Genomic DNA, 10,751 nt, shown 5'->3' on the forward strand with positions numbered 1-10,751 from the left:
TCGCTCAGGCGAGAGGGATTAGTGGTCCTTTGACGGACCTGTCAAAAGATACATAGTGAAGATCCTGCCCAGATTCTAAAATTTAAAAAGGATAAGACGGGGTCGGAGTTTACCAATCGCATTCCCAGAGGTTCGTCATCTTCAAAACTCTCTTCGACGAATTGAGCTCGATCGCGTTTGCAAGCAAAGACAGCAGTGGCCTGTACGAGAAAAGAGTCATAACTCAAAAAGGGGGGAAGCACCAAATATACAAGTTTGGGATCATTCTTAACTAAATTACCTCAGCGGGATCTTCATCATGCGAAAACTCTCCCTCAGAAGTCTCCTCTGCTATTGCCTTTTGTTTCCCCGCCTGAACAGAGGCTATCCTGCTCCAGGTAGTTTGCTGCAAAACACACTCAGGAATAAGAGCGGGAAAATCAACACAAGGAAAAAGAATGGTGAATGTGAGCCCCAGAAAAATTTGTCGAGTTAAGTTGAGATCGTTGGAAATTAATTTACGATCTCGGTAATGATTAAAGTGCTTGAGAATATTTTTGGAAATTTTCACAATGTGAAATCCTTAATTTAAGGATTGGATAATAAAGTACACATCACGACGAGTTCGTGGGAATTTTCGGGGAATTTTTCGGTTACCCGAGCTATTTATATCAATTTTCCAAAGTTGTGGGATTTTAGAAAAATGATTTAAAGAAATAGGATTTTCTGCGGTGCAATCGTGGCCGTCCAAAGCTTCCACCGCTTCATCACAGCCCTTAAAATCAATTAAATTTGAGGTATAAATACCCCAAGATCAGATTAAGGCTCTAGATTGCTCTAGAGCAACCAGCAAGCTCGAGCTCTCTCGGCCCGAGAGAGAAACCCGACAACCTGCAAGGCAGCTCGGCGACAACTCCGGCGTCAGGCCACCGATCAATGACGCAAGGCCACCAATTTCTTCCTCTCATCGTCTCCGTCACGCCTGTCGCTTCAGATCATCCATGCGCTCGACGAGGAAGAAGAACCGACGTGAGAAAGTCCGACGGCTCCGGCGAGCTTCTGCAAATTCCGGCCATCGATTGGGCTGTATGGGGTATGAAAATCGCTCATCTCGTTATGCTTTCCACTTCTGTGTAATTATTTTTCCAATTTGATCAAGTTTTGACAAATCGATTTCTGGGTTGGTTTCGGGTTCGACGTTGTCACCGACGCCGGTGACTTTTCCGGCTCTTCTTGGTTCGTTTCTAGCTCGAGTGCTTCCGTAGACGAGGGTTGACCACGATCGAAACTGGAATTCAGAAACTTGTTGGGTTATGAGCATCGGAACCTCAGTTCATCATCAGTAGAGTTTCGAAGGGAATTTCGTTAACTCACAATCCAAGCTGGAGGTTAACTTTGCAAACCAAACTTATTGAAGGTAAAATTCAAGTCCTGCTCTTTTGGTACTCTTGACAGATTGGGTGAACTGTGGTGCTGTGGTTGAAATCGAAGTCTCCTTGAACGGTTTGAGCATAGTTTCAATGTTATAAATTCTGGTGGTTGTGATAATGCTCACTGTGAATCGAAATGTTGTTAGTTTTAGTGCGTGCCAGTTATCTGTGTTGTAAGAACTTGTAATTTGGTTTGGTCGTGATTGTTAGTTGGCCAGATGAAAGGGAAGGAAAAGTTTAATATATTGGTTATACATTGATTGGGTGCCCTTAGTATTTTGGGCACACCCTAATCGAGAATGGAATAAGGTTAGGTATCCATAGTAGTTCGAACGAATTACTATGCTACGAATAGAATGAGAAAGGGTATGTTAAAAGCATGGAAATTAGTCAATACTTAAATTTGAAGTGATATGTTCAATAATTGGGATAATTATCTAGTTTGTGGTGATTGGTCAATGTTGGTCAAACTATGGTCAATCCTAGTCGAACCAGGAAATGTTAGTCGAACGATTAGTTAAGTCATCGAGATTTTAATTACTTGTTCGACGAATTATTAACGATCATTATGTCGGATTTGGGACTCCAGTTACCCGAGGAACGGAAGGTTCGTGACTCTCGAACTGCGTGAAAGATAAGCATAAGAATCCAGGTAGGGATTCGGGACTCTCCTCGGTTAGTAGTTTTCTTATCTATTGTTTTTAAAACGATGCATGTTAAGTGGTATGGTTTGGTTATGTTCAAATGCAATGCATACTAACCAAACCATGTGAGAGATGTGATGGCTTGAGAGCGAAGGGTGGCTCTGACTTCCTTGGGTTCGATCCCCAAAACCTCCGGAGGGTTAGTTGCACCGGTCGGACGGTGAGCGATCGCAATGACGACCCGATCCGTGTGTGTAGCTAGGTAGCGGACGCTCTCGCTACGCTTACCTGGTGATAAATTAAATTGAGGTAAGGTCGTGTAGTGGGTCTATGGGACCGGCCATCAGGTAATACTTGGATTTGGCGCCATATTTATTAAAGCATCATGCATCAGTTTTTAAGTTATAAAATCTTATAAAGTTTGTCGTTCCTTGGAATCTTTGGTTTAAGCATGTTTTCATACTGGGATCCCAAAAATATATTTGCTGGTTTCAAACCTAATCGTGGTAGAGTTCCTGTAGAGCAGCGAGGACGAAAGCTCACCCCTACAACAGTGTGGATGCAGGTACTGTGCACTGGTGATGAGACAATCGCGGACGGAGCTGGGTGTGCGGAACAAGTTTGGTAAACCGCCTTCTGGGCTTTATTCTGCTTCCTATTTCTCGAACTTTGTGTCCTGGAATTCTTGGGTCAAACGTAGTTAAATTCCTAGTCCTTAAATCTTGTGCCTCCTAAGTGAGCATTCATTTCAAGTCTGGACGAACAAAATGATTTTTGGGCAACTCAAAGATTTTCACCTCAAAAATATTTGTAGCTTTCGCTGTGTTTTTACGAAAAGTTTTCAAACAAAATGCCTAGCGGTTCTCTAGAATGTAAATCGAGCGTTCGGTTTATGTTTTAGAGTCTCGCGGCACTGTGACGTGCTTAAGCTGGTGAGGTGCAGCTTGGGGCGTTACAGAAAGTGGTATCAGAGCAATGCTTCCGAGTTTTTGATTTCAACAATTAAAAACCTCTGATACTCGAAAAAGTTTTGTCGGCTCGGGGAAAATCTTCAAATCCTTTTGAAAAGTCGACTCGAGGAATGGTTGTTCAAAAACGTGTTTCTGAACCTTTGACGTGAGACGTTGTTAGAATTTCTACCTAACGTTTGAAAAGGGTTTGACTTCGGTTTTTAAGACCGAGTTCCGAAAAACGTTTGAGAAAGTTTCCGGAAAAAGGATTTCGAAAAACGGTTCACGAGCGGGTTTTAAAGGTGTTTCCAAAAAGAGGTTTAGAAAAAGGGGTGCTAAAAGCGAAGGTGCTTTGAAAGGCGATTTGGTAAAAAAGGGATTTGCTTCCCGTTACTGTTCAAAAGTTTTGGATTTTGGTGTTTACTATTTACGTGTTTAAACCCGTAACGACTTTGAAATGTGTTTTGTCGGAAATATGCTTTTTGCTGAAAAAGGCAAGTTTTAGTAGAAATCGTTGTTTAACTTCATCGTGGGTTTTTACATTTGAGGTTTTTGAATAAAACCTGGCACTGATTTAAACAGTTTGTCAAAGTTCGTCTAGAGTCTTGATTTCCGGTTACGTGGGTGATTTTAGGGATTTCTTTACCATGAAATTCCGGTTCACTCCATGGGTGTGAGAGTTTACTTGAAAGGACTGTTGCTAGTGTGTGTTCATATAATTACAACTCTTCACACGGTTTAGGGCCCGACTGGCCACCGGATCCCCCTAATGTATACCGAGGTTGAAAGTTGTTAATTTATGAATACAACTTGCGACAACTAAATGACTCTAGAGTTATTCTCCGAACTTTGACTTGTTGTTGGTCGGAACTATTGTTGTTTTTCCTTTGGATCCTTTAATCCGAAAATCGTTACCCCTTCTTTGAAAGGTTGACTTAAGTTCCAACTTGTCTTTGTAATTGAACTTGTGTTTGAATGATTTTCTATCCTTTTGAGTGTTGATATATTGTTGGATTCACTTACCGATTCAGTTGTTTGCCATCGCTCTGTTCAGTGAATCCGGTTTGTTAAATGTTGGACTTGGAAATTGCTTCTTCTTTGGATACCTTGTCGAGTCTAGTTCACTTGATTACTTCCACAGACTCGATTGTTGTGATTTGTCTTAAATTCTCTCAAGTCCAACTGTTATATGGTTATACATTATGTTGAATTGGTTTATGGGTTCACTTCCAAAATTGTGCATATTCACGTGAATCCTGTTCATTGAAATATTGTTGGTGGGACTCGATGTTGCATCTGTCTTGTTATCTTTATCGAGTCCAGTTATTGTTCATCCTTTATTTGTTTTTCTTGAATTTGAACAAGTACTGCCACCCAAAGCTCCTCCACAGTGCACAGACTGCGACAAAGATTACGTGGGCCCAGTATGAGGTAAAAATAAATGGAGCAAGGTATGTGAACGACAAACTTGGGTTTATGTAAATGTGATTAATGTGGGAACTTGTAAAAGTGATACGGTGAATTTGGTTGGTTGTTTGAGTGGTGATGTTGATTGTTGCTCTCATGTTAGCCTTGAAATGTCATTTGACAACTCTCGAGGAATTTGAATCATTATTCCGGGAAGATCCTGTCGAGCGCAACTCGTTGACGTTTCTTATGCCTCAGGGGTATGAGTCAAGGAAAAGTGGATCTTCAGCTACTTAATCTACTGAACAGCGGAATGAAATTCCTCGCTTAGACCTGTCGACTTCGAAATTAAGTAAGAGGGATTTAATTGTGCTTTAGTACTCGCCATTTGACATTGCTTGTGGAATTTTAGGATTGTAAAATCTGAAAGCATGGGTTCGGCGAGTGGTACCATATAAGGCGTTGCTTTGGGGTAGCCGGGGAAGCTACGCGATTAGAAAATTTATAGGTTGACTACGGTCATCCTATGTTATACCTGGTGGCGTTTAGACCTCTTCGGAAATGCTTTAGCAAGTTAATGCGTATTCAACATGGGCCAGAAGTGTATCATAAGGAAAGAAGGAAAAGAGGTGTGTGTCCACTGTGCGACCTCTATGGCGACTTCTCGAATTGTGTTTCTTCGACTCACTCGTATATGCGGTAGAAACTCCATGTCACTTATGGCTATAGTTGACTCGAGTCTCCAAACTTTGAGATTTGCATACGTATGTGGAAATAAGGCTACTTTGTTCCATGGACCAAACGGCTTGACTCCAGGTGAAAGGTCATCAAGTAAAACGTATTTCAAGGAAGGGTAAGCGACTCTCTGGGATTCTGGCCATTTACAACAACACGTGTTACCGGTAAGGATCCTAGAAGGACTGCGAGTATTTCTTCCTTGTAAATAGTTACGTTGACTTTTATTTTCTTCCTTTGGTTGATTTTGTTTCTCAATTCTCTGACGTTCTGGTTGTGGTTGTAATCATGCTAGTTCAACATTTAGACTTCTCCATTTGAGTTGTTTCCAAGGTTTAGAAAATCTTGTGTTTGAAAAGGTTTTTCGGGTTCAAAAGTATTTCGAGTTATTTTCAGAATTGTTTGCAATTCCAATAAATTTCACCCAAATGTGATAAATTTTAACCCTCCAAATCAGTCTCAAAGCTTAGATTTTTAACCTCAGAGTTCTGCTGATTTTCCCGTTTCAACAACTTTGGAATCAATTTCTAATGACTTCCAGAGCTCCGAAATTTTGAAATGTTAACACAACAATGTTTGGCATCTTTGCCAATGATCTGGAAAATTTCACTTCTTTTCGACTGGACATGAAGTCGTGGCAATTTTTCCAAATCCGCTTTACGAGAAAGGAAAACTTGGAAACTTCTCTGTAAGTTGTTTTGGTAAAAATTTTCACTTCCTTTCTCTTCCCTTCTTGGAAGTTTACGGATTTGGTATTGAAAATCATTTGAAATTTTCTAGAGCTCAAATTCCTTTTCTTAGAAAATCTGCAAAGTGAAGTTTTGGCATTGTTTTCGGTTGCTTATCCATAAAAGTCAAGTTCAACGTAAACTGTAGTAAGGGAGGATATTCTCTACACTACTGGACGATTGGCAACCGAAAGGCAAGAAAGAGACGTGCAAAGAATGAAAGGCGGAAAACTTATATTACCATAATCGGAAACGCAACTTGCGACTTCAGCGACATGGCTTGACATGGTCTGAACGACGTGTGACCTGGAAAAGTGTTTTGACGTCAAGTACGTTATGAGTGTTGTTCATGGTTGTTTAACCATCAGCTCCTCTAATTTTGGTGATGCTTTCGAGATCAACGCTGTGCTATGTGTGGAAGCGGGTGAGCCTTCAGTCTTCAAGAGGTAAACCTTTAACGGTGATCCTCAAATTTCGTCGGATAGTGATAGGAACACTTGTTGAAGCTCATTTTCAAGACTGGTCATCAGTTCGACGAACTAGTGTCCAAAGATATGTTGGCACATGGCTGTTGCAGGTAGGGCAACATGATTCGATGTTGGTAACACGACGCATATCGTACGCGTGGTTGGAAGGAGTGCTTCACTTTTGAGTTCGTGGAATGGATGCGTTAGCCGAGACGGCGGTCATAAACGAATACGTAACGAACTCGGGTGCACTACGAGAAAATTCGTCAAGTGTCGTCACGTGGAAATTCGTGGAATAACTTTTGGAAATTGGCTGTTAGGTTCCGTTGTGCTTTTCTTGTATAGCTTGACTAGAAAAGACGGATACTCAGCCAGCTTCGTGTGTGGTTGTCCTTTTGAGGACAGATATGTCTTCCACGATGAATTGCGAATTCCATGTTAGTGACGACCAGTGAATTGTTAACAGAGAGTGTTTTCCATTGGACGTTAATGGTCGCCAGAAGCTATGAGTCGCGGCGACTATGTCGACTTGCTCTCATAGTTGACATAGGTCCCTCGTGAGGAACATAATTTTACTTACGGGTAGGTGTATTTGACTACGAGTACTTAAGTATGTCTTTTGACAAAACTGCAGTTCCCGGAATGTTGTACTTGTAATGAGCGGGAATTAGATGAAAACGTGAGTTGGCTATGAGCTGCCAGCTGTGGCAGTATTGTGTTGGGGTAACAAGGTTAGTAGTTACCCAGTCTTATTTGGTATAAACACGATTTGTTTTGGAAATGACGAGTATGGTATTGCTATGAGGAGAGTAATGAAATTGCGAATTACTCAGTCTAGTTGTTATAAGAAAAGTCTTGTGGTTACAGAAGAATGTAATTAATCGGAGCGAAGTGTATCCTGTGGATGATAATTGAGGAACACTTGGTTAAGAAAAATGTTAGCTCCGATGGTGATATATATGACTAGTAAGAGTCGAGTTGTAACACAAGAAATCATGAATGAGAATTGTTATGGGTACTGGAGTCCGACATGAGAAGTGAAGTATTATTGACCGTTTGACCAGTCAGGAAATTTCGAGGACGAAATTTATTTAAGGGGGGTGGAACTGTGAGCCCCAGAAAAATTTGTCGAGTTAAGTTGAGATCGTTGGAAATTAATTTACGATCTCGGTAATGATTAAAGTGCTTGAGAATATTTTTGGAAATTTTCACAATGTGAAATCCTTAATTTAAGGATTGGATAATAAAGTACACATCACGACGAGTTCGTGGGAATTTTCGGGGAATTTTTCGGTTACCCGAGCTATTTATATCAATTTTCCAAAGTTGTGGGATTTTAGAAAAATGATTTAAAGAAATAGGATTTTCTGCGGTGCAATCGTGGCCGTCCAAAGCTTCCACCGCTTCATCACAGCCCTTAAAATCAATTAAATTTGAGGTATAAATACCCCAAGATCAGATTAAGGCTCTAGATTGCTCTAGAGCAACCAGCAAGCTCGAGCTCTCTCGGCCCGAGAGAGAAACCCGACAACCTGCAAGGCAGCTCGGCGACAACTCCGGCGTCAGGCCACCGATCAATGACGCAAGGCCACCAATTTCTTCCTCTCATCGTCTCCGTCACGCCTGTCGCTTCAGATCATCCATGCGCTCGACGAGGAAGAAGAACCGACGTGAGAAAGTCCGACGGCTCCGGCGAGCTTCTGCAAATTCCGGCCATCGATTGGGCTGTATGGGGTATGAAAATCGCTCATCTCGTTATGCTTTCCACTTCTGTGTAATTATTTTTCCAATTTGATCAAGTTTTGACAAATCGATTTCTGGGTTGGTTTCGGGTTCGACGTTGTCACCGACGCCGGTGACTTTTCCGGCTCTTCTTGGTTCGTTTCTAGCTCGAGTGCTTCCGTAGACGAGGGTTGACCACGATCGAAACTGGAATTCAGAAACTTGTTGGGTTATGAGCATCGGAACCTCAGTTCATCATCAGTAGAGTTTCGAAGGGAATTTCGTTAACTCACAATCCAAGCTGGAGGTTAACTTTGCAAACCAAACTTATTGAAGGTAAAATTCAAGTCCTGCTCTTTTGGTACTCTTGACAGATTGGGTGAACTGTGGTGCTGTGGTTGAAATCGAAGTCTCCTTGAACGGTTTGAGCATAGTTTCAATGTTATAAATTCTGGTGGTTGTGATAATGCTCACTGTGAATCGAAATGTTGTTAGTTTTAGTGCGTGCCAGTTATCTGTGTTGTAAGAACTTGTAATTTGGTTTGGTCGTGATTGTTAGTTGGCCAGATGAAAGGGAAGGAAAAGTTTAATATATTGGTTATACATTGATTGGGTGCCCTTAGTATTTTGGGCACACCCTAATCGAGAATGGAATAAGGTTAGGTATCCATAGTAGTTCGAACGAATTACTATGCTACGAATAGAATGAGAAAGGGTATGTTAAAAGCATGGAAATTAGTCAATACTTAAATTTGAAGTGATATGTTCAATAATTGGGATAATTATCTAGTTTGTGGTGATTGGTCAATGTTGGTCAAACTATGGTCAATCCTAGTCGAACCAGGAAATGTTAGTCGAACGATTAGTTAAGTCATCGAGATTTTAATTACTTGTTCGACGAATTATTAACGATCATTATGTCGGATTTGGGACTCCAGTTACCCGAGGAACGGAAGGTTCGTGACTCTCGAACTGCGTGAAAGATAAGCATAAGAATCCAGGTAGGGATTCGGGACTCTCCTCGGTTAGTAGTTTTCTTATCTATTGTTTTTAAAACGATGCATGTTAAGTGGTATGGTTTGGTTATGTTCAAATGCAATGCATACTAACCAAACCATGTGAGAGATGTGATGGCTTGAGAGCGAAGGGTGGCTCTGACTTCCTTGGGTTCGATCCCCAAAACCTCCGGAGGGTTAGTTGCACCGGTCGGACGGTGAGCGATCGCAATGACGACCCGATCCGTGTGTGTAGCTAGGTAGCGGACGCTCTCGCTACGCTTACCTGGTGATAAATTAAATTGAGGTAAGGTCGTGTAGTGGGTCTATGGGACCGGCCATCAGGTAATACTTGGATTTGGCGCCATATTTATTAAAGCATCATGCATCAGTTTTTAAGTTATAAAATCTTATAAAGTTTGTCGTTCCTTGGAATCTTTGGTTTAAGCATGTTTTCATACTGGGATCCCAAAAATATATTTGCTGGTTTCAAACCTAATCGTGGTAGAGTTCCTGTAGAGCAGCGAGGACGAAAGCTCACCCCTACAACAGTGTGGATGCAGGTACTGTGCACTGGTGATGAGACAATCGCGGACGGAGCTGGGTGTGCGGAACAAGTTTGGTAAACCGCCTTCTGGGCTTTATTCTGCTTCCTATTTCTCGAACTTTGTGTCCTGGAATTCTTGGGTCAAACGTAGTTAAATTCCTAGTCCTTAAATCTTGTGCCTCCTAAGTGAGCATTCATTTCAAGTCTGGACGAACAAAATGATTTTTGGGCAACTCAAAGATTTTCACCTCAAAAATATTTGTAGCTTTCGCTGTGTTTTTACGAAAAGTTTTCAAACAAAATGCCTAGCGGTTCTCTAGAATGTAAATCGAGCGTTCGGTTTATGTTTTAGAGTCTCGCGGCACTGTGACGTGCTTAAGCTGGTGAGGTGCAGCTTGGGGCGTTACAGTGAAGAAAGACAAAAACTTACTGTTGCCCTAGGCTCGTGGATTTGTATCCCTAGACGCAATGAGCGAGAAGGTAGAATAGGTCGCGGGGGTTGTGCTGCAAGGTTGGAGAAGCGCTCAAGAATCTTGCGGTCCTCCGGACCAGGACTACTCATGCCACGAAAGATCAGGACGAAGAGTTCGTCATGTGGCAGGTCCCAACAGTTCACGGACACTTCTTTCCACCAATCAGCATAATCATCGTCGACATCGTTGAGGGGGTACAGCGCTCTGACCCAAGGGGGAATCACTATCAAAGTAAACTGACTCTGAAAGTGGGCAGACCCAGGTGGGGCTAATCTCCGCCAAGAGGTGTAGTAATTGGCAGAATCAACCAGAGGCCAGGGTACCAACTGGGCCAACCCAAATTGGCGAGCAAAATGGTTAGGGGCATAGAGCTCATAACTTACGCGTTCAGTGGCAAGACGAATATCCAAGCAGGAGATGGCGCGACGAAAGGCCAGGAAGGCTCTTTCGCTATGATCCCGTCCACTGGGCAGAAAGCCATCATCAAGGGGAGGAGGGAATCGCCTAGAAAGGACTATTTTTGGGTCCGGCATCTCTCCCAGCAAGTACAAGTAAATAAAACACTCGGAGTAGGGTGGAGCTCGATACCTTACGTTGCGGCAAAGCCAGTTCCCCAAAAGGGAATCAACTGGAGGTTCCTTTGGAATATCACCGCGACGGAAGAGAGGGAAATA

General features: G+C 42.2%; 2 long non-coding RNA genes across 2 annotated transcripts; both read left to right on the top strand.

Moving 5' to 3' along the window:
* The first annotated feature begins 605 nt into the window (after nucleotides 1-605).
* On the top strand, nucleotides 606-1,789 carry LOC133717234 (uncharacterized). The gene is made up of 2 exons (XR_009849475.1): nucleotides 606-1,072; nucleotides 1,228-1,789. It is a non-coding gene; the product is annotated as an uncharacterized LOC133717234 (long non-coding RNA).
* A 5,672-nt stretch (nucleotides 1,790-7,461) lies between these two features.
* On the top strand, nucleotides 7,462-8,791 carry LOC133713537 (uncharacterized). Its single transcript, XR_009848074.1, has 2 exons — nucleotides 7,462-8,074; nucleotides 8,230-8,791. It is a non-coding gene; the product is annotated as an uncharacterized LOC133713537 (long non-coding RNA).
* The last annotated feature ends 1,960 nt before the right edge of the window (nucleotides 8,792-10,751 follow it).

The sequence above is a fragment of the Rosa rugosa genome, chromosome 6 (genome assembly GCF_958449725.1).
Source record: "Rosa rugosa chromosome 6, drRosRugo1.1, whole genome shotgun sequence".
Taxonomy (NCBI): Eukaryota; Viridiplantae; Streptophyta; class Magnoliopsida; order Rosales; family Rosaceae; genus Rosa; species Rosa rugosa.